The sequence below is a fragment of the Podarcis gaigeae genome (genome assembly GCF_964106915.1).
Source record: "Podarcis gaigeae genome assembly, chromosome: 3".
Classification (NCBI taxonomy): Eukaryota; Metazoa; Chordata; class Lepidosauria; order Squamata; family Lacertidae; genus Podarcis; species Podarcis gaigeae.
In genome coordinates this window covers 24,455,516-24,476,629 of record NC_139680.1, presented here as the reverse complement: position 1 = coordinate 24,476,629, position 21,114 = coordinate 24,455,516, and the positions used below count along the sequence as shown (strand labels likewise).

Sequence of the window (21,114 nt, the reverse complement as noted above, 5' to 3'; positions counted from 1 at the left end):
GGACCTTGCGGGTCATCTAGTCCAACCCCCTGCAATGCAGGTTACTGCCACATACTGCACATGTATAATGTACACATTTTTTGTGTATAATTCTGCGTATCATTTGGTTGGGCAAAGCCTGATCTGGGTCCAAAGCACCAGATTCCATGTTTGAAACGGATTCCTCCTCCGTATTTTAGGATTGTTAGAATGGGTGTGGATTAAGATGATGTGCTAATGTTGCACAGCCAGATAAACAGCAGCAGGAAAGAAAGAGAGCAATAATTTAAGGTAAGCAGCAGTCAAAGCCACAGGTCCATGTGGGCAACAAACTCTGTTGAGGCCCAACAAGGCATAAGGTATCATCAGACATCGTGGGCAAAGAAAGATGAGCAGCCAGGCTAGAGAATCTAGAACTGGAGGATGGGGGAATAAATATTTGCCTAAGATGTTGAATTTTCTATCAGTCTCACTTTTTAGGGGAATCTTCCGTAGGTCAACGTCCGATTACTTTTACATTCCACTAAGTTTTCTTAGACTTTGAACCAAATGACACAGGATATTAAATGCATCTTTACATCTAATATGCAAGGTTTTTTTTTTAAAAAAAATCAGATTGTATCACCTCAGGCGGGACTTAGAATTAATGGAATCAGAACAAAAGGGAAGGGGCAATTTAACCTTTTTTTCATCTAGTAAAGTTTAGAGGAGAAATCCTGTTTCTGTTTACCTATTTGGTGTCAAAAGCCTGCAATCCCACTTCACTGGAAGTAAACCCCCACTGAGCTAAATCAGATTACTTCTGAGCAGGCATGCATTGCAGTTATTTTAGTGCAGGTACATAGGATAAATTCCTGTGGTAATTTATTGTGCTTTTTGTTGATGAACTGTGGCTGCACTTGCATTCAGGAATGAGTTCTGTCACACAAAATCCATGTGATGAACTACCTGGGATTTTTCTAGGCTGATTTAATAAGTGAAGCAGAGGCAGGGAAACTTTTTTTTTTTAATGTGGATCACTGCCGATCCTGTTTAAGACTGATATGTGTTACTTAAAATGAAAGTAAGGTCCCCTCTGTATCTTGCTGACTTCCAGAATGTTTCATGAGACCTACTGCTCTAATCACAACAGTGGTTTTTCTAAGGGACTTCTTTGCTGCTAGTGGCTAAAACAATTAGACCACTGAAGGAATGGGTTTCTGTTTAGTCAGTCTGAAACGGGACCCAAAATCCTCATTTTTCCTTTTCCAAGGGCGCATTTCTAAAATGCATTAACTTGAGCACTTGAGGCAGTATATAAACAAAAACCCAGCTGTATAAACAAGTGCTCAAAGCCCTCTGCTTTATCAGTCCATGATGGCAATGGATGGCCTTGCCAGTTCCGAGTGGAGCAGGGATGGCACATCTGGGTCTTATCTTACACACTGATGCACAGACCTTGTCAGGTCTGACAAGAGACCCGGGAACGGCGCCAGGAGTGCTCTTAGAGTTGGTGACCTTCCTGCCCCAAGATAAGTCTTTTGCTCAGTGGTTCCTAATCTTTATGTGTCTGGTTACCTCTTTTTAACCTCTGTTTGTTGGTTTTTTAGAAAATTGGTGTAATTTTAGGCTCCGTTAATTGAGAAACTACACAGTGACCAAAATATCCCCAACACCCCACTATTATGACCTCAGTAATGCTTCTGAATGAATTTGCTTTTTATTTGTCACAACAGCAAACACATACATTAACCAAGGCAAATGCATGGATAATAATGCTATCAATGGCATACCCTCCAACGTTTCTCCATTGAAAAGAAAAAAGTCCTATTCCAAAAAAATAACAATTATAATTTTATTATTTACACCCTGCACATCTGACTGGGTTACCGCAGCCATTCTAGGTGCCTTCCAGTATATATGAAAATGTAATAAAACATTAAAAAAAACCTTCCCTATCCAGGGCTGCCTTCAGCAGCAACAACATCTCCCTGGAAGGAACACAAGGAGGGCTGGAAGGATGTGATGGGGAAGGTGGAGGGGAGTCTGTGCAACTTGATTGGCTGACCCCCAAAGGGAAAGAAAATCATTTCACTGCAGCAAACTTTTCTGTGACACTTCCCTCCCTTCCCTCTCCCCCACATATACATATTTAGCTAGCAAAAAGGGACCCCTGACCGTTAGGTCCAGTCACGGACGACTCTGGGATTGTGGCACTCATCTCGCTTTATTGGCCGAGGGAGCTGGCATACAGCTTCTGGGTCATGTGGCCAGAATGACAAAGCCGCTTCTGGCCAACCAGAGCAGCGCACGGAAACACCGTTTACCTTCCCGCCGGAGCAGTACCTATTTATCTACTTGTACTTTGATGTGCTTTCAAACTGCTGGGTTGGCAGGAGCAGGGACCGAGCAATAGGAGCTCACCCTGTCGTGGGGATTCGAACCGCCGACCTTCTGATCAGCAAGCCCTAGGCAGAGGAAGCCTTTATAAGGGTGATGGGAGCTACTGCCACAATCATCACTTCCACCATTGCCAAGCTGTGACACATGGTCTCTTTGTGTGTGAAGACCCATTGAGATATGTCCATGGCACCTCTGGGTTCCCCACTCGTTACTGCTCTAGTTCAGTATCTGATCTGGGATACTGGCATTTTGGGACTGTAGTCCAAACTTCCAGGGGTACTGCTTTTTTCATCTTCTTTCCCCATCCCTTTCCTTTTGGTTTATCTATGTACTGGCAAAAGTTTTAGTATTAAAATTAGTGTCAAGTGTTTCTGCTTCCGCTCCAAAAATAAAAAAAAATGAAGGCTGTGAAGATGGCATGTCACCGGTATAAAAGAATAGGAATTGTCTGCCACACAGTCTTATGCAACTGGAGTGGCAATCTTAAGCATCCTTATTAGGATGAAGGTTTAGCTGAGCTCTCCAGAATTTTGCATCTCCACAAACAGGTTTAGGATCTTGCCTTGGAAAACAGTCAGTCACTGATATTTAACATTCTGTTTAGAACAATTCTCCCTGAAGCATTAAGAAATACTTTTTAATAATCTTGAAGACATGAGAGTGTGCTTTTTTAAAAAAAAAAAAACCTTCACATTAGACTGTTCACTTTTATTTCAGTCTCCATAGAAACTGTTCAGATGTTAAGTTATTTTTGCCTTTGGAATCTTTATATATTTCAGAATTTGGACATGTGTTCAGAGAAAGAAAGTCTGTGAAATCCCAATTAAATGATGTTGCCATATGTACAGCTGGCAGGATATGAGGATGGTTTGGACTGACAAAACTTCTCAAAAGGAAGAAATGTTTCCTTCCTTCCTCTTCCTCTTCCTCTTCCTCTCCGCCCCCCCCCCCCCGCACTCCACCCCATGCAGTGAAGCAAGGAAACGTCTTTTTCCCAGTCTAACTTCTGGCTGGAGAATGATACAATGATCTGTGATGCACAACCTGTGTTGCAGTAGTAAACACTCTACAATCGACACAATGATCAGTAATCTGATTTGAAAATTCCCTTTCAGCTAGGTATTGCCATCTGTCATGCATGCTTTAGCTGAGATTCCTGCATTGCGTGTCGAGGTCCCCAAGCCACCCCCCAAATAACTCACAACACACACTTAATTTTTGTTTAAGGTTTTTGGCATAATTTTGGCCACAACTTTATTTAAATACAAAACCATGAGTGGTTGTTTAGGCATTGGTTAAAACTATCTGTCCCCCCGCCTGGGGACAAAACTGGCTTCCGGGCACCACCGAAAGCCAGTGAGGGAAAACAAGTTGGGGAGAAATGGAGCTGAGTCACAGGCCCTCACCTCTCTCCGCATGCCTCCCGAGGCTAGCCGGCCCTAGCCCCATTCCAGGGATCGGACGAAAAGATGGCAAGCCCCAGGATTCCTTTAATGGAATTCCCTTTCCGCAGCAACCATGGAGGGGCAGGCCCAGCCTATCCTAACTCCTCCTCCACCAATTTATAACCAATGCCTAACCGCCAATCGATCCGTTGCACGCAACAAAGAGAAAGCTCCAGGCCGCGTGCAGAGTATTTAAACATTTTCCCCCTCCCACCAAAATTGCAACATAACTTTTACCCCAGCAACCCAGCAAACCAATCATTGCCTCAGGCCATCTTTAGAGACCCTGCCTGGCAACAGAGGGGTGGCTCAGCAGACCCCACCACAACATGTGCTCTCTATGAGGGAGAACACGCTTTGTAGGAAGTTGGACAAGATCAGTGTTTCCCAAACTCCAGCTGTTTTTGGACTACAACTCCTATCATCCCCACCTAGCAGGACCAGTGGTCCAGGATGATGGGAACTTCAAAAACTGCTAGATATCCAAGTTTGGGAAACACTAGACCATAGATAACCCTTGGGGTTCCTTCCAACTCTACAATTCTTTGAGAGCCAGTGTGGTGTAGTGGTTAAGAGTGGTGGACTCGTAATCTGGTGAACCGGGTTCGCTTCCCTGCTCCTCCACATGCAGCTGCTGGGTGACCTTGGGCTAGTCACACTTCTCTGAAGTCTCTCAGCCCCACTCACTTCACAGAGTGTTTGTTGTGGGGGAGGAAGGGAAAGGAGAATGTTAGCCGCTTTGAGACTCCTTAGGGTAGTGATAAAGCGGGATATCAAATCCAAACTCCTCTACTACTTCTTCTTCTTCTTCTTCTTCTTCTTCTTCTTCTTCTTCTTCTTCTTCTTCTTCTATGGTCTCTCTAAGTTTCTCATTTCCCCCATTATTAAATTTAGTCCTTCTCCACATTTACACATCCATTTGTGATTTTTTTTTAAGTCCCCACAAAAATTTGCCAGCATTTGCATGAACATTTCTCCCATAATACACTTTTATTGGTATGCCGTTTTACCTAATATACACTTTTTGCAAAGCAATTTCCCTTAATGCAATACATTTTGGTTAGTTATTTCCACAAATACAGTACACCGTACCCTAATATATGCACACTACCCAGATGGAGAACTGCCCTGGAAAATTCAGAGAAGTGAAAATTTTGGGAGATGACTGTGTTTCAGTTCAAGCACTGCTTGGGAAATTGAATCGAATTTTTCCTCAATCCCTACTTTGTCTCCCAGCTGGGGCAAAAAGTAAATAAATGCTCATATCCCAACCAAAAAACACTACATCTAATACCAAATTTGTTTCATTTTTGTTTTTGGAGTTGAGAGATTAATTTATTCAAGAAAAATGCAAGTCATTGCAAGTATGTCTACAGTTCTCCCAACTTTCACAACACTTTTCTACTAATAGAACCGCAAGAAGTGAAGCCGTCACATTGTCCTTACAAGAAGAAAAAAAAGAGCAAGTTCGCTGTTCTAGTATTATTTAACTGGAATGTGGTTGAACAGTGCTCTTTTGTTGTATTTCTCTACACTTGCCAACCTTCGCAATAATGTCACTAATATAGATGAATGAGGCCCTTCTGGCTATGCTGCAACCTGAAGAAGCTTGCTTAGCAGGAAACAGACAGAGGGTCCTTTCAGGAATGGTGCCCTTTTTGAGGAACCATCTCCCCTCTGAACTAAGGAATCAATGCTGGTTTGCAGCTTGCCGAAAGCTTATTTCTAAAATGCTTCGCTGGCTGTTGTTTTCGTTAACTCTGCTGTTGACCTAACAGCAGCTGTTTTACTCTGAATTTTGTAATAGTGTGGTTTTTTTCTCTCCCTCCCCCCCTTTTGTGTACAGCACCTTGTTGTTGTGTGCAAAAGGCAAAATACATAAATATTTCTCATGAAATGCTCCAGCTGCTCTGGATGGATACTCATTTTGTACAGGACAAGGTTACTTCAGAGCTACTGCCTTGAATGGAGACTAGCTAACCCAGGTTAACATCCACACCCATGCTATGTAAGGCCGCATTTTCTAGCAGGCAACTTTCCAGCGGCCTCATGCCAGTGGTGGGTGAAGCAATGGATATGATGCTTATCTTTGTAGAGTAAGCCACAGTCCAGCCACACAAAGGTTGGGGGTTTCTACACATACAGCTCTCCACCTAACCAAACAAGAACATAATTACGGTTCAAAGAGTCCTTCTAACCAGGCAAATGGACTGGAGGGGGATGTGTAGCAAGGTGTCAGGGAGCCAGCCAACAATAAATCACACAAGGCCTGCTCAGGGATACCAGGCCTAATGAACACAGCAACTCTTCTCCATAGGTCTTGCCCCAATGAAGCAATTGTGAAGGCTGAAGGTCCCTGCCTTCCCACAGCTACCTAACTCTCCTCCCCCACCTCTCCAGGTCCTTCTCAAGCAATCTGAGACTCTGCCAAGGTGCCTATCACTGCTCCGCCCTCTTCATACCTTTTCTGGTCCTGGGAGACAAGTGGGGAGGGGAGCTTGTTGCAGCAGGAGGGGGAGACCCCCTGGCTTCTTCACCAGCCTGGCTCATCTCTGCCTCTTGACCCCACTCCCCTCTAGCCTCTGATTCTGGACTGCTCTCTGTTATACACTCTTCCTGCTCTCTAAACCCTGTTACCCCTTCAGCTTCTGACACCTCGTTGTCCCAGTCTTCTTCCTCTGACCAATCATCATCATCGCAGGCCCAGGGCCCAGGCTTTGAACCTTTGTCCTATGTTGGTTCTCTGGCTGGTGCCTCCCACCATTCTTCTGTTTAGCATGTTCTCCTTCATAGAGAGCATGTGTTGTGGTGGGGTCTGAACAGGCCACCCCAATGTTGCTGGGTGGGTTAGAATGGATGGCCATCTGCAGTGAATGGGCGGTTGGGTTACTGGGCAAATTTTGGTGTTGCCATTTAGGGGGACGGACCAAAGGTTATAAAATCAAGTCATGCAGCACTGACTGGGCTCTTTTGCTGCATGCATTGGATCACCCCCCCCCCCACCCTGCCTAATCTAGGGCTATTGCGTCGACCTTGCTATGCCTGTCATGGGGTCGTCTGCTTTGGGGCAGGGGCCTGGTAGGAATTTTGTCTGTTTGGCTGATTGGCTGGTGCCATTTGGTTTTTGCCTACTGCGTAGCAAATCATCACAACTTGTAAGGTTGCGGTTAGGCATTGGTTAAAAAATTGGTTGGTGGAGAGGTAAGTGCCTGCCCCGCCAATGCTGCTGTGGAAAGGGAATTCCGTTAAAGGAATCCAGGGGCTTGCCATTCTTTCGTCCGTACCCCTGAAGGGGGCTTAGGGCCGCGCAAACCCCTAGGAGCATGCGGGGAGAGGTGAGGGTCTGGTTCCCGGCTCCATGCTCTCCCCAATATTGTTTTCCCTCACTGGCTTTCGCTGGAATCCGGAAGTCAGTTCTGTCCCTGGGCGTGGGGACAGATAGTCGGAACCAATGCTTAAGCAACCACTCACATTTATGTATTTTAATAAAGTTGTGGCCAAAATTATGCCAAAAACCTTAAACAAAAATTATGTGTGAATTGTGAATTATTTAGGGGTGGCTTGGGGGACCTCGACACGCAACCAGGCAGCCCATAACATTGGCCAGCAAAGCGCATGGCCGGGGTGGGGGGAGGTTTGGCATGGAGAGAACCACAAGGGCCAAGTTCATGGGCTTGGAGCTGTATTTAACCTCTGGTCTTGAGATTCCCTCACCGCTGTTATAGGTGAAAACACACAGCATTTGCACTGGGCAGTTTTTGTACTACACAAAACACTAAAATATTGGAATAAATAAGGGGAGGAAACCTTGCTAGATTAAGCTGTTCTTTGAATCTGCCCCCCATTTTGGGAACAAGAGGTGCATGACACTATCCCAGGCATAAAGATAACTCTGCTGAAGCAGAAAATAACCCCCTTTCTTGCTATTTCATATAGGTACTCTGGCAAGAGAAGAAGAATCACATATAACATCTTTATAGAAAGGGACTTTGCTGCTTCCCGGCTACCACATAAAAGAGCATCTAATTTCTCTATACACATCAGTTTGCTGCTAACTAAAAACCAGCAACGTGTTAAGTCTGTGGGTAGTAAAAATCCATAGGGTTCTTTAACAGTACCTCTTCGAGGAGAGCCAGTTAAATAATGTTTAGTCATGGAGAACGGCAGCATAAGAAAATAGCTTGGTTTTTTTTTTAAAAAAAGGGAGAAGTGAATGCTTCAGCAGGGTTTGCTGTACAGCCCAAGATAATGGCTTTGATTTAACATTCTTCTCTCACCAGGGATAAATCTGATAGGAAAAAGTCCATAGCTCTGCACTGGGAGCCAGAATGCTTAGGATTATTTACAGTGTGGACCCTAAGTAGGTCTATGCAGAAGTAGGTCTTATTGACTCAATGGGATTTACCGTATTTTTCGCTCTATAACACGCACCTGACCATAACACGCACATTGTTTTTAGAGGAGGAAAACAAGGGAAAAAACATTCTGAATGAAACAGTGGATGTATCATTTTTGGGCTTCATGCTGTGGCCACAGACATGTGATCTGATGGTGAATTTGGGATGACCCAATGCAAAGATCCTGAGAATCCCTGTGGATCCATGCTCTGTAACCACGTTTTTGCACCATTGCAGCCCCAGGCAACAGTGGGTGCGTGATTTTTTTGGTGCAGGCTGTAGCCATGGACATGCTATGTGATCTGATGTTGAATTTGGGGTGACCCAATGCAAAGATCCTGAGAATCCCTGTGGATCTATGCTTTTTAACCACGTTTTTGCACCATTGCAGCCCCATGCAACAGTGGGTGCGTGATTTTGGGGGGGCAGGCTGTAGCCATGGACATGGTATGTGATCTGATGGTGAATTTGGGGTGACCCAATGCAAGGATCCTGAGAATCCCTGTGGATCCATGCTTTTTAACCACATTTTTGCACCATTGCAGCCCCAGGCAACAGTGGGTGCGTGATTTTGGGGGGGCAGGCTGTAGCCATGGACATGCTATGTGATCTGATGGTGAATTTGGGGTGACCCAATGCAAAGATCCTGAGGATCTATGCTTTGTAACCACATTTTAAGTGGGGAGGGAAGGAAAAACACAGAAGGGACAAGGAGCAGGAGAGGGGTGTGCAGAGAAGCAGCTGGCTAAGAATGCAGGAGAGGGGTAGGGAGGAAAGGAAGGCAAAAGTTTTCCCCCACCCAAGCCAGCCAGCCAGCCATCTCTCTCTCTCTCTCTCTCTCTCTCTCTCTCCCCCTCCCTCCCTCCCTCGCTCCCTCCCCCCCCTCTCTCTCCCTTCCCCCCTCTCTCTCCCTCTCCCCCAGCAGCACCGGAGCTTGCCTGGAGGGGAGGGGCTTTCCCTGCTCTTTGTTCCGTTTCAGCAAACACAGCAAGGAAACAGAGAAGGGTGGGCAGTAAGACCCTGAGGCAGAATGCAGGAAAGCAGCTGCTTCCTCTTTTCAAGTTTCGCTTCTCTGTGCAGCGTGCAGCCCCGCGATTTGATTTTTGCTTGATTTTTCGGCTCCAGGGACCACACATTCGCTCTATAACACGCACAGACATTTCCCCTTCCTTTTTAGGAGAAAAAATCTGCGTGTTATAGAGCGAAATTTACGGTACTTCCAAAGAGATGGATCACAGCCCAAGAGTGGAATCCAACGTCGCTCTAAGTCTCTCATTCTGTCAGCGCAATAATTTTTCTTTGCACTTCCAGCACCCCGCTAAATCTGTTCTGATGGGTTCCCCCAACAATCAGGAGCAGATTCGGCGAGGGAGCAAGGCACTCGCAGAAAAGTAGGAGGGAAAGTCCCATTGCACAAGTGGTTCTGTATCATCCCAAATCACCCTTTTTGATGCTATTTCCTACTCTCCTGAAAAGAAGAAAATGCTTCTCATTTATTTATCAGGCAAAAAACACACTTTAAATACTTTTTTTTGGAGTGGAACTCATTAAGCTGTGGGCAATAGATTTTAGCAAATGATGTGTTAAGACAGAAAAATGGATGGCTTGTGAGTAGGATGTGCTTGCATTCCTTTTAGTCTTTGATTTGTAAGATGCCACTTAGTTCTGCTGACCTAAGCCTTATAAGCAGGGCACTCTACCAAAGAAAACTGGTTACCAGTTAATTTATTAGTACCGTGAAGGTACATGTGAGGCATGCAAGGGAAATACAGTGCAATTGTTATTTACACAGAGAGAAGTCGGATCATTGGTGTCTTTTTCTCAAGCTCTTGCTTTGTTCCAGGGATGGGAAACAGTTTCCTCCCTGCCAGAATCTTATTCAGGAGCTCAGTATATCAGCAACATCTGGCAGTGGGGTGGGCGGATAGAATTCCCTCCCCCTTCTGTATGATATCAAGGTGGTACACAGGGCCGTGGCTTGGAGAAAACGAACTCAAGGGCCAAATTGAGACCTATGCCAGGCCTATGGGATAGACGTTCCCCACCCCTGCTGTAAGACTATGTCCAAACCAGCTACTTTTCCAGTACTCAACAAGATTGACAAGTGGAGCATACATTTACATGCATATTTATTCCAAAGCAAGCCCCACTATGTTCAGTGGGACTTAGGTAAAGGTAAAGGTACCCCTGCCCGTACGGGCCAGTCGTGTCCGACTCTAGGGTTGTGTGCCCATCTCAATTAAGAGGCCGGGGGCCAGCGCTGTCCGGAGACACTTCCGGGTCATGTGGCCAGCGTGACGAAGCTGCTCTGGCGAGCCAGCACCAGCGCAGCACATGGAAACGCCGTTTACCTTCCAGCTATAAAGCGATACCTATTTATCTACTTGCACTTTGATGTGCTTTCGAACTGCTAGGTGGGCAGGAGTTGAGACCGAACGACGGGAGCTCACCCTGCCGCGGGGATTCGAACCGCCAACCATACGATCGGCAAGTCCTAGGCACTGAGGTTTTACCCACAGCGCCACTGCGTCCCCAACCTGCTCCTTTGCAAATGAGTATACCTAAGGTTACAGACGCTTCAAGTTGCATTTTTTCAGGTTACGGACCACCAAAACCCGGAAGTACCGGAATGGGTTACTTCCAGGTTTCGGCGGTCATGCATGCATAGAAGCGCTAAATTGCGCTTTGCACATGCGCAGAAGCACTGAATTGCAACCTGCGCATGCACAGACACGCCATTCCTGGTTGCAAACTTGCATCCCGCACGGATCACATTCGCAACCTGAGCGTCCACCGTATAGGATTGTAGCAATCTCTGAAGTTTCCCCCACAAACCCTGTCCAAAACAGGCGTTTGTGGACTAAACGACAGCCTATTTTTTTAAAAAAAATGGGTGTGAACAGGGCTTTTTTTCAGCCAGAACTCACCGAAACTGAGTTTCACAGCCTCTTTGGTGCGTTCTGGCACCTCTTTGTAGCATACCAGCAGCTGTATAGCGGCACAGCACCCAGAGCTGTGTGTCAAGAGGATTTGGGCTGCATGCTGCTCATTTCCTCCCCCCCCCCTGCCGCCCCCAAAAAGAAATTGTCCATCAATTGTCCATTAGGGTTGTCCATCAAAAAGAAGAGGGAGTTCCTGGGTGAGGGAAACCGTAAATGTTCTAGGTGATCCAGGTCGACACAAAGCTTGTATTTCCTAGTCAGCATACAAGAAGTATCAAATAACACTAACTGAATGAAAACCTTTATGTAGACAAGGATTGTTGTTGTTGTTTTAGGTGGGCAGACGGGCAGGGTGGGGGTGGGGAGCTGCAGTCTCTTTAAGAAACAGCAGTGGCTCAGCTACGCCTGTAGCAAAGAGCTCCCTCACAGCTGTCTGTGATTAAATAGAGAATTCTAGCAGAGTAGAATTGCAGCGATATGGCTGAGCCAGCAGCTTGCTTGAGTGCTGACTGTTGGAGAAGGGAGACAGCATATAAATTGAAAAGGGAAGAGGGAAGGGTGAAGCCAACGTGTAGCTTTGGGAAGGAAAGAGGCTACTTTAGGAGCTGTGACCCTGAGAGAATGTGCCTTTCCTGAAAAGAACCAGATGCACACTTTATACAGGGGGGAAGACCCAAATAACACAATAGCCCATTCAGATTTACAAGCTGGAAAGTGTTGTTCTGTAGCCAGACACACGCACACACTGATATTGATTCATCTGTGAATTTCTTTTGGCTCACTTTCCCTAAGCACAATGTGGTCCACCTTCACCCCGTTTTCAGTTTTGTCCCATAGTTAGTAGGTGGATGTAAGGGGATGTAAGCAATTTCTGTCCCATCCCATGTTCCTCACAGTCACGGTCAGATTTGTTTCCTTTCTAACACCATTTGATTTCTGCTTCTACTAATTCTATTCATCTCTCTACCTGTGATGGCCTGAAAAGGTAAAGGTAAAGGGACCCCTGACCATTAGGTCCAGTGGCTTTATTGGCCAAGGGAGCCAGTGTACAGCTTCCGGGTCATGTGGCCAGCATGACTAAGCCGCTTCTGGCGAACCAGAGCAGTGCACGGAAATGCCGTTTACCTTCCCGCCAGAGTGGTACCTATTTATCTACTTGCACTTTGACGTGCTTTCGAACTGCTAGGTTGGCAAGAGCAGGGACTGAGCAACGGGAGCTCACCCCATCGCGGGGATTCGAACCGCCAACCTTCCAATTGGCAAGCCCTAGACTCAGTGGTTTAGACCACAGCACCACCCGCATCCGACTGATGGCCTGGAACTCACCCAATTAATTATATAATTAATTTCATCCCCTTTCCAAGGAAGGGAAACGTCAAAAACAGGGCAGAAAATCACTTCATTATTTATGTAACGTTTAATGATTTTAAAAATAAATTAAAACGATTGCAGATATCACTCGTATCCACTTGTGTGATCTCTGTACCTGACTTATGATGGATGCGTGAATTATGGCAACTATCTCTCCCCATTTCCATTTTCCAGTGCGATTCTCTGACATGTCTGGTGGGAAGGGAAGCAACCGGAGGGAGGAAAGCTGAAGGTTCTTGTGTTTCAAAGAGAAAGGCAGGATCTCAGAAACGCAGCCCTCATGAAAACAAGCTTATGATAATAACTTAACTAATAATAACGAACCTTGAAACAAGGGTAGATGTATGAGTGCAATTGCAAAGAATTGTAGAAAGCAAATGGAGGGAAGGAGACCCTCCTTGCTCTTTTGCCAGTGATTTCATAACTGGATATGCAGCAGGTGTACTTGGGAGCGTTTTATTTTGACCCTTTAATATGTTTTTTTAAGAAATAACTGGTACGTTTTATATATACTACAGTGCCACAATTTCCCCCTCTCAACCACTATTCTGCATTGATAAATTCTTTTGTATTATTTATTTATCTAATTTCTTTTATGCATACATACTGCCTTACACCCGACGATCACTGTATATAAAAAAAGACAAAAAATACATAATAATAAATTTTATTTATGCTATTTTTTTATTTCTACCCTGCCCTTCCCAAACACTTAATTGCAAAAGCAGCATAAAATACAGTATAAAAACATGAATAACAATAAAATTCAAAGTTCAGAAATCAATTTAGGAGAAATCCATCTAATAAGCATTAGATAATCACCAGGGCTAGCTGGCTGAATTAGTCCTACTTGGGCCAGCGAGGAGGCCAGGGGAGAATTAGCTGTGGGGTCTCAGAGTGGGTATTCTTCATAACGGGGGAGGGGGAGGAAAAAGAAGGGAAATAAAAGATAATTCAAATTAAAGGCCAGGCGGAATAACTCTGTCTTACAGGCCCGGCAGAAGGAGGTTAAATCCTGAAGCATAATAACAAACAAAGCAGTAACAATGTTTTACATTATGGCAACCTAAAATATGAAAAGGGGTGCCCGTAAAACAAATGGTCTGGGCTATCTAGTTCAATATTCTGATTTGTTGTTGTTGTTGTTTAGTATTTTAGTCGTGTCCAACTCTTCATGACCCCATGGACCAGAGCATGCCAGGCACTCCTGTCTTCCACTGCCTCCTCAGTTTGGTCAAACTCATGTTCATAGCTTCGAGAACACTGTCCAGCCATCTCGTCCTCTGTCATCTTCTCCTTGTGCCCTCCATCTTTCCCAACATCAGGCTCTTTTCCAGGGAGTCTTCTCTTCTAATGAAGTGGCCAAACCTCCGCTTCACGATCTGTCCTTCCAGTGAGCACTCAGGCTGATTACCTTAAGAATGGAGATGTTTGATCTTCTTGCAGTCCATGGGACTCTCAAGAGTCTCCTCCAGCACCATAATTCAAAAGCATCAATTCTTCAGCGATCAGCCTTCTTTATGGTCCAGCTCTCACTTCCATACATCACTACTGGGAAAACCATGGCTTTAAATATACGGACCTTTGTTGGCAAGGTGATGTCTCTGCTTTTTAAGATGCTGTCTAGGTTTGCCATCGCTTTTCTCCCAAGAAGCTGGAGTCTTTTAATTTTGTGACTGCTGTCACCATCTGCAGTGATCATGGAGCCCTAGAAAGTAAAAAGCACAGAGCACAATATAGGGGGGGACCCTTTTCACTGGGTAGGCAGGTGGTGGATGAGGTAGAGCTGCCCTGCTGCTGATCTCCACTGATGTCTGCCTGCAGAATTACGCCAGCATCATTCTGTCAGTGCAGCGTTCTGCTTCTGTTGCCATTTAGGCAAGTGGAAATGCTTGCCAGTGGGACCCCATCAATGGAAGCCAGCAGAGAGTCCCCAGTTGGTGCATCCCATGGGCAGAGAGAGGCTGAGCTCGCCCACAATATGTTGCGTCCCAAGTTGCCTCCGCTGCTGTCATGTGGGCCTTTCACTCTGACTGCCATGCACAGAGAGGCTGCAAGCGCACCAGGGGCCCCTCTGCTCCATTAAGGCTCACCAGGCTGAAGGTGAGCTTAGAGCTGCAGCCTTTGTTCCAATTGTGGATGTTTCCACTATATTTGCTTCCTCTCTGCCTGGCAGATCAGCTGAGCGCAGCACATTTTTTAAAAACATTTGACGTCTTTGTTCAGTGGGACTTCTCTGAAGCCACTTTCCTGCGACTGAATCCTGTGTCATCAGAAACACACCGCTCCGCTTTTCACCTGTCAGTTTGTGGCGAAATGCTTTTGTTCACTCTGTAGCCCTTCGCTTTGGTAGAAGAGACGGAACTGCAGCAGTGATAGTAGTTAAGGTACCATTTCCTTGCCTTCTGGGACCCTTAAGAACCATTGTGCTGTGAACTGTGAAACTGACCATCTCTGCCTCAGAGACCTTGTTAAATGAGGCAGTTAGGGGGGGCCATGTATCCTACTATACAAGCCCTCTGTTTTGAAGGACTGTTGGAGGGCAGTCCTCTGTTTGAAGGTGCCCTCTAATTGAAGGGCTGCCTGGTCAAGAAAAAGAAAAAGGGGAATCGGGAGGGACCTTGTGGATGTTCATCCATAGTGAACACCTGGACAGGAGACTGTGCAGGTATCCAGGCTGCCTAGTCAGCTTCCCCCACTCTGGAGATACTTGGTGTATTTTTATTTAAATATTAGTAATTATTCCTAAATTTGCACCCACACCTAGAAATGTTTCTGTAGTGTAGATTAATGTGGCTAGCAAGGTTCTTCCTGTCCAAATGCAATTGCAACTGCCCAACCAAAAATTAGGCACTCCTAGACCCTGATGCTACCCAAATATAAATTTTGCGGCGTGTAACTGAAAAGAGGACTAAGTGGACTAAGACAATGACTGTTTGAATAATCTGCAAATAATACTGAGTGATCTATTAATTTGGTCAGAGATTTGGTGCCTGGCTATAAACTTGATTTGGTCTATGCCATGCGGGGTATTATTTTGCTGTTTTGCTGCATATAAGTTGGAATGGATGGGCCAGTCTATTTACAGTCAGTAGCATTTTGAGTCATTTGTAAATCTGTTCCATCCCATTTCCCCATTAATCTGTGGTGCGTGGGGGGGGGGGTGAGACACACACCATATACAGTATATACATATAGTCTGCAAAAATTCCAGTTAATTATAGATTTTCTCACAAAATGCATATTTCAATATCTATTTTATCTCAGTGTGTACATTTCTACATGTATAATCTCCCTTTAATACATTTTGTTACTTTTTTGTGTTGGGACCTGTATTGTAAAATTCAGAGAAGTGTGGAATCCATTGGATAATTACATCCTGGTCCTCACCTCAGTCCAGGAAGCGTGGACCAGATCACTGTGCCTCAGAATTCAAAGAAATTAAATTCCACCAGCATCCCTAGATGTGAGCCTGTGATCTGATGTGTCTTTTACACAGGCTGTACTGCTGCATGATGTACTCTTTCCAATAAGAGGTACATTCAAAATATGACTGAGTTTTTCTCATGGACCTGTGGAGGCTTTGATCCAAATTGATTTTCAGCTAGGAGCCAATGTGCACCAGCTTTCTAAAAGAAGAGCCTGAAGCACACCCAAAAGCAGCTGCAAAAAAACACACAGGACCTCTATCAGGAAGTGGCATTGGTCCTGCTGTTCATGCCTGAGAAGGGCAGGGAAGCTGTCAGTGCTGGGTTTTAGCAAAAGATGGGACTATACTTAGTTGCTTCATTGTTGTGGTATAGGGGTTATTTGGCTAATGTTTCTGCCACCGCGGCAGACAGAGAGCACTGATATAAGGTTATTATTGTGATGATCCATGCTGAGTGCTCTGTTAAACTTGTTAATGTTGAAAGGCCTCTATTTTGGCTTTAAAAAATAGGTTTTTATGAATTATAAACAAAGCAGCACCAGCAGAGTTCTACTGGCACTTCCATTTCCTCTCCTTCCAAAATCTTCTCCAGAGGGTTGCCAACCCTCAGGGGGGGGGGGCTGACTGCAGGGGAGAGAAGAGGAGAAATGTCTGTTCTGCCCATGCAAGTCCCTTGTCCTAGTGGAACAGCAGTGCCTTGTTTTCAGTAACATAACTCAATGTGGCAGGAGTTTCCCATGTATGTTCTATACAGCTCAGGGAGTTACCCAGCAACATTTTACAGAGCTTGGGTCTTCCACAATGGAGCTGGTCTTCCACAATGATGATTGGAGGAGGAGCAGAAATGGCCGTGTTGCTTCGTTCCTGCCACTCCACTGCCAGCTACGTTGGCACAAACCCGCCAGGTAATAAAACAGAATGGCAGCGCAATGGAATTGAACTGGCATGCTATTTCCACTGCTTGCAAACCCTTGTTTTTATAATTGTAGCTTGTGTGGGTTTTACAGAAATCAGGTCCTCCCTTAAAGAGGGCACACATTGCAGTGAGACCTGGAAAACCGACATCCTGTGTTGTGGGTGGGTACGATTGGTCAGCCACAATACCCGATCGGTAGGTCCCTTGAAGCTGGGTGCAATCTGGCCAATGGGACGCAGTCCAAACGGTTCAAGGAACCTATTTATGCCCATGCACATGACCCAGAGCTTCCTCTTTCGGCACGTGCATTCAGAACACCCGCCCACCTCTCCCTACTTTTAGGGCTTTGCGCTTGACCTTGCTATGCTGTCGTGTGTCGTCTGTCATTGAGACAGGGGCATGGCAGGAATTTCCCCCACTTGGCTGATTTGCTGTTGCCATTTGGGTTTCGCCTGCCATGTAGCAAAGCATCACAACTTGTAAGGTTGCGGATAGGCTGTGGTTCAGGTGATAGGGATGGGAGAACGGTCTCGCCATCCCTATGTGAAGGGTATTCCATTAAAGGAATCCAGGGACTTGATGGTTTGGTCAATCCCTGAGAGGGGGTTGTGCCCATGCCTGAGTCCAGGGGGACATTTGGGTGGCAGAGATAGCCTGTTCCCGGCTTTCCGTTTATCCAGGTGTCCACCCTTGGCTGACCTATGCTGGAACCCTGGGTCGAACCAGAGCCTATGCAACCAGTTACTTTCCGTAATCAGTAAAGTTGTGGTCTAAATTCTGCCAAAAACCAAAACCAAAATTTTGAGTCAAGTGTGAATTTATTTAGGGGGGAGGCTTCTGGGTCTGAACACGCAAACAGGTGACTCTGTAACAAATCTTGTTGTCTTAATTTTGTCCCTCAGGTGTTCCTGGAGCCTGTTTATTCTTACAGTTTGGGCCAGATTTGCACACATGTGCTGTCTTAAAATGCATGACAGTGAAGTGATGGAAAAGGAGGTAGAAGGTTCCTCCAAGCCAGGGGCAGGGAACCTAATGCTTGGAGGCTTCTCTGCTCAGCCCTCGGGACTCTGCCTAGGCCACACCCTTGACTAGGCTACACCCATCACCAACCCCGCTGCACATGCTCCTCAAGTTCTTTCTCCATTGTCCTTGAGCTGTGACAATGTCTCTTGCTTACCGGAATGGAGAAATGGGGAGTATGTAGAACCTCTTAGCCTTTAAATGGTTGGAATTTAGCCTCCTGTGCAAAGGCAAGAGTCCCATCCGTTGCTCATCCCATCATCACTGGCATGCGGTTCCCCAGAATGTTATTCATGTGGGAATGTGGCCCTTAGGCTGTAACAGGTTTCCCAGCCCTGCTCTAAGCTGTCCTTGATAGTATGAGCAAATGAAGTTGGGTTGCTTCCTTCCATCTCCCATTCAGACTCTGCCAGTCAGCGGCAGCAGATTTTAGCCATACCAAAGAACATGCCATAAATCTGGGAGGAAGCATCAGTGTATTCCCCCAGCAATTCATCCTCTTCTTGTCTCCCTAATGCTATGCAGGGGAACAGCAACGCCATGCAAAAACCTGCAACTAGCACATGGAATGAAGAAGACCACACAGATCCCTTCAAAAAGTGTGCAGCTTGGAATACTTTGATAGGCTCTGTGATCATGGTGCTGGTCTGTAATTAAAGGAATAGAAAGTAGCAATTTTTATGATGCAATTGCAGATTTCACTATTTAACAATTAACATTAGATGCTTTATACGTATCCTCCTTGAATCTTACCTCTGCCATGTAGTCTTAAAATTACTGTAATTTGGCAAGTGATTAGCAGTGAACTGATTCCTGTTATTGCTCTACATACATGACTTTTATTTCTATTCCTTAACCCTGACCAATCTGTTAATATCCAACTTGTTTGGGTGTTAAGTAGAGTGAACACTTCGTGCTTCCTCTTTGACACATCCTTAATGTGGGTCATACTACTCTTTGTTAGCACGTGAGTTCAGATTTTGCAACTTTTTAAGGCGGTGGATGGCAGCAGAAACTTTTGGATTTTGAAATGTGATTTGGAAGTATATGCTTTTCATATCTGTATCCACGATGAATGCATTCTGATAAGGCCACACAGATTTCAATTTTCTGAAGGCGCTTAGTTCCCTATGAAGTTTACTGGTAACTATTGCAATTTGCTGGCATTTCCATCTGCGCTTGTTTAAAATCATGAGACTTCCTGGTAAATCTGAACATTTCATGTGCTGGAACACTGCAGATTAGCTACTTCCCCACCTCACCTTCCAACACAACGTCCTGTGAATGAAACTCTGCTCATGGAATATCTACATGCAACCCGTGTGTGTGTGTGTGTGTGTGTGTGTGTGTGTGTGTGTAAGAGAGAGAGAGAGAGCCTGTAGAAATCTGGAGAGATGCTGCGTGATCTTGAAATCCCAAATTGCAATAAACGAAGCCTGTGCCTTTAAAATATCAGACATGGAGCAAATTTAGGGGTGGCCTTATATTGTGTTAAAAATATTGGGTAAATTTAATGTAGGAGGAGCTTTTATTATACTGCGTTGGACATTTTAGTCATAACCCTCCTAAGTCAGTATCTTATTCACAAAGAATTAGAAGGAACAGAGTTGGGCGGAAGAAGGAAAAAGATGTGGTTTCTTACCCTTAGTCTCAGTCTCAGTCTCTCTCTCTCTCTCTCTCTCTCTCTCTCTCTCTCCTTCTCTTTAAGTTACCAATTATTGCAGTCCCTGATTGGCAGTTGCTTATTTCCTACCAAGTTGTACAGCTGCTGTGTTTTTGCAGTTCTCTGCCATTCAACTCAAAATAAAGAAAACTTCGCAATTTCTCCATGGCAACCATTCCATCACTTGATTCTTGTTCTATTTCCAAGGTGCCTGAAAGGCTCCTCACAAGGGGGAGGAAACAAGCTCTAAGCAGGGTTTGAGAAAGTGAGGGTGGTGAAAGGTACGATGGAATTTAGAAAATATTTCCGGTCTGCTACTTGGACTAGTCCTGACCTTTCCTCTCTTCAGGAACACCTTCTGGTAGATGGGGTTTTTCTGAGGTTGGCATCCATGCAGGGGTGATTCAGCCCGCCCACCCAGGAGCAGATAGACAGACAGTTAATAGTGGAAAGTATTTTTAAAAAGAATATATACAGAAGTGGGGGCAGGGGGCGGCATTTGAGTGTGGTTTGCGTGGGTGGCAGAGAAAAGGAGGTCTGAGTGGCTACTTCTGTAATACACAAATTTGCAGGAAAGCTTTTTGCAGTGGTTTTTCCAGCAGAGCTTGTAAAGATCTTATAGTTAATATTGGCAAACATTGAGTGATCGGGGACACTCTTACGTTGGAGATATGTGTATGTATGTGTGTGAGATTATGTGTATATGGGATTTCAAACAGAGGACAGGCTTGTAGTCTTTTCGGTAATTTTGTTTTGCATTCTCTGTTGACTTTAGGGTACTTCCCTTTCGTGTACTGTAGTTTTCCATCTATAGGACGCCCCCATGTATAAGCCCCCCCTATTTTTGGGGACTCTGGTTTAAGAAATGGGGGGGGGGAGAGAGATGGCACAGAGTTGTTGAGCTTTTGTGGGGGCTGGAATGGCTGAAAATCGCTCACCCGCTGCTGGCGATAGCATGTATCGCCGAAGACCCTCAGCCCCCAATCAACCGCGTGATTGCCACAAAGGCAGCCAATCGCAAACAGCCCTTCACACAGCCACCAATCACTAGCCCTGTCACCACAGAAAATCTCCTGCTCGTGGCTGCAAACAATTGCCCAACCCCCCTCTGCACTACCCATGTATAAGACAAGGGCGAATTTCAAAGTTAATTTTTAATACAGTATTTACCCTGCATTATTTCCATCAGGTTGCCTGCACACAGTAACCTTTAAAGCACATTCAGAGCTCCCCTCAAAGAATTCAGGACATTGTAGCTTGCACCTCACTGAGTTCCCAGCAAGCCTTAACAAACCACAGTTACCAGAATGCATTGAAGGAGGGAGTGCTTTGAATGTGCTTTGAAGGTATAGAGTGTATAGACACAGCGTCAGTTAAAAAATATTCTCTGTTCTTAGGGAAGGACTGAGCAACTAATTCCATCCTGTTCCACTTTCACTGGCACGCAGTCACTGATTGGTTCTGTGCCATTGTGTGCATGCTGTTCACTTTTTGTGTAAAATCTCTTAAGTTCTGTATGTTGTTTAGTCACCTTAGTCGTGTTTGACTCTCTGTGACCCCATGAACCAG

The 21,114-nt window shown here is 45.3% G+C and overlaps 1 protein-coding gene across 11 annotated transcripts in view; it reads left to right on the top strand.

Annotated features, from left to right (window-relative positions):
• The window catches only part of DLGAP2 (DLG associated protein 2), a 395,404-nt gene that overhangs the window by 248,242 nt on the left and 126,048 nt on the right, over positions 1 to 21,114 (top strand). For 2 of the 11 annotated variants that reach the window (XM_083730089.1, XM_083730084.1), the window contains exon 1: positions 19,507 to 19,826. The exons of 8 other annotated variants lie outside the window; for them this stretch is intronic. The gene's annotated coding sequence lies outside the window, so the exon portion shown is untranslated. Of the gene's footprint in view, positions 1 to 19,506; positions 19,907 to 21,114 lie in introns of those variants that run through there. One more of the 11 variants, XM_083730091.1, reaches the window with a different exon arrangement.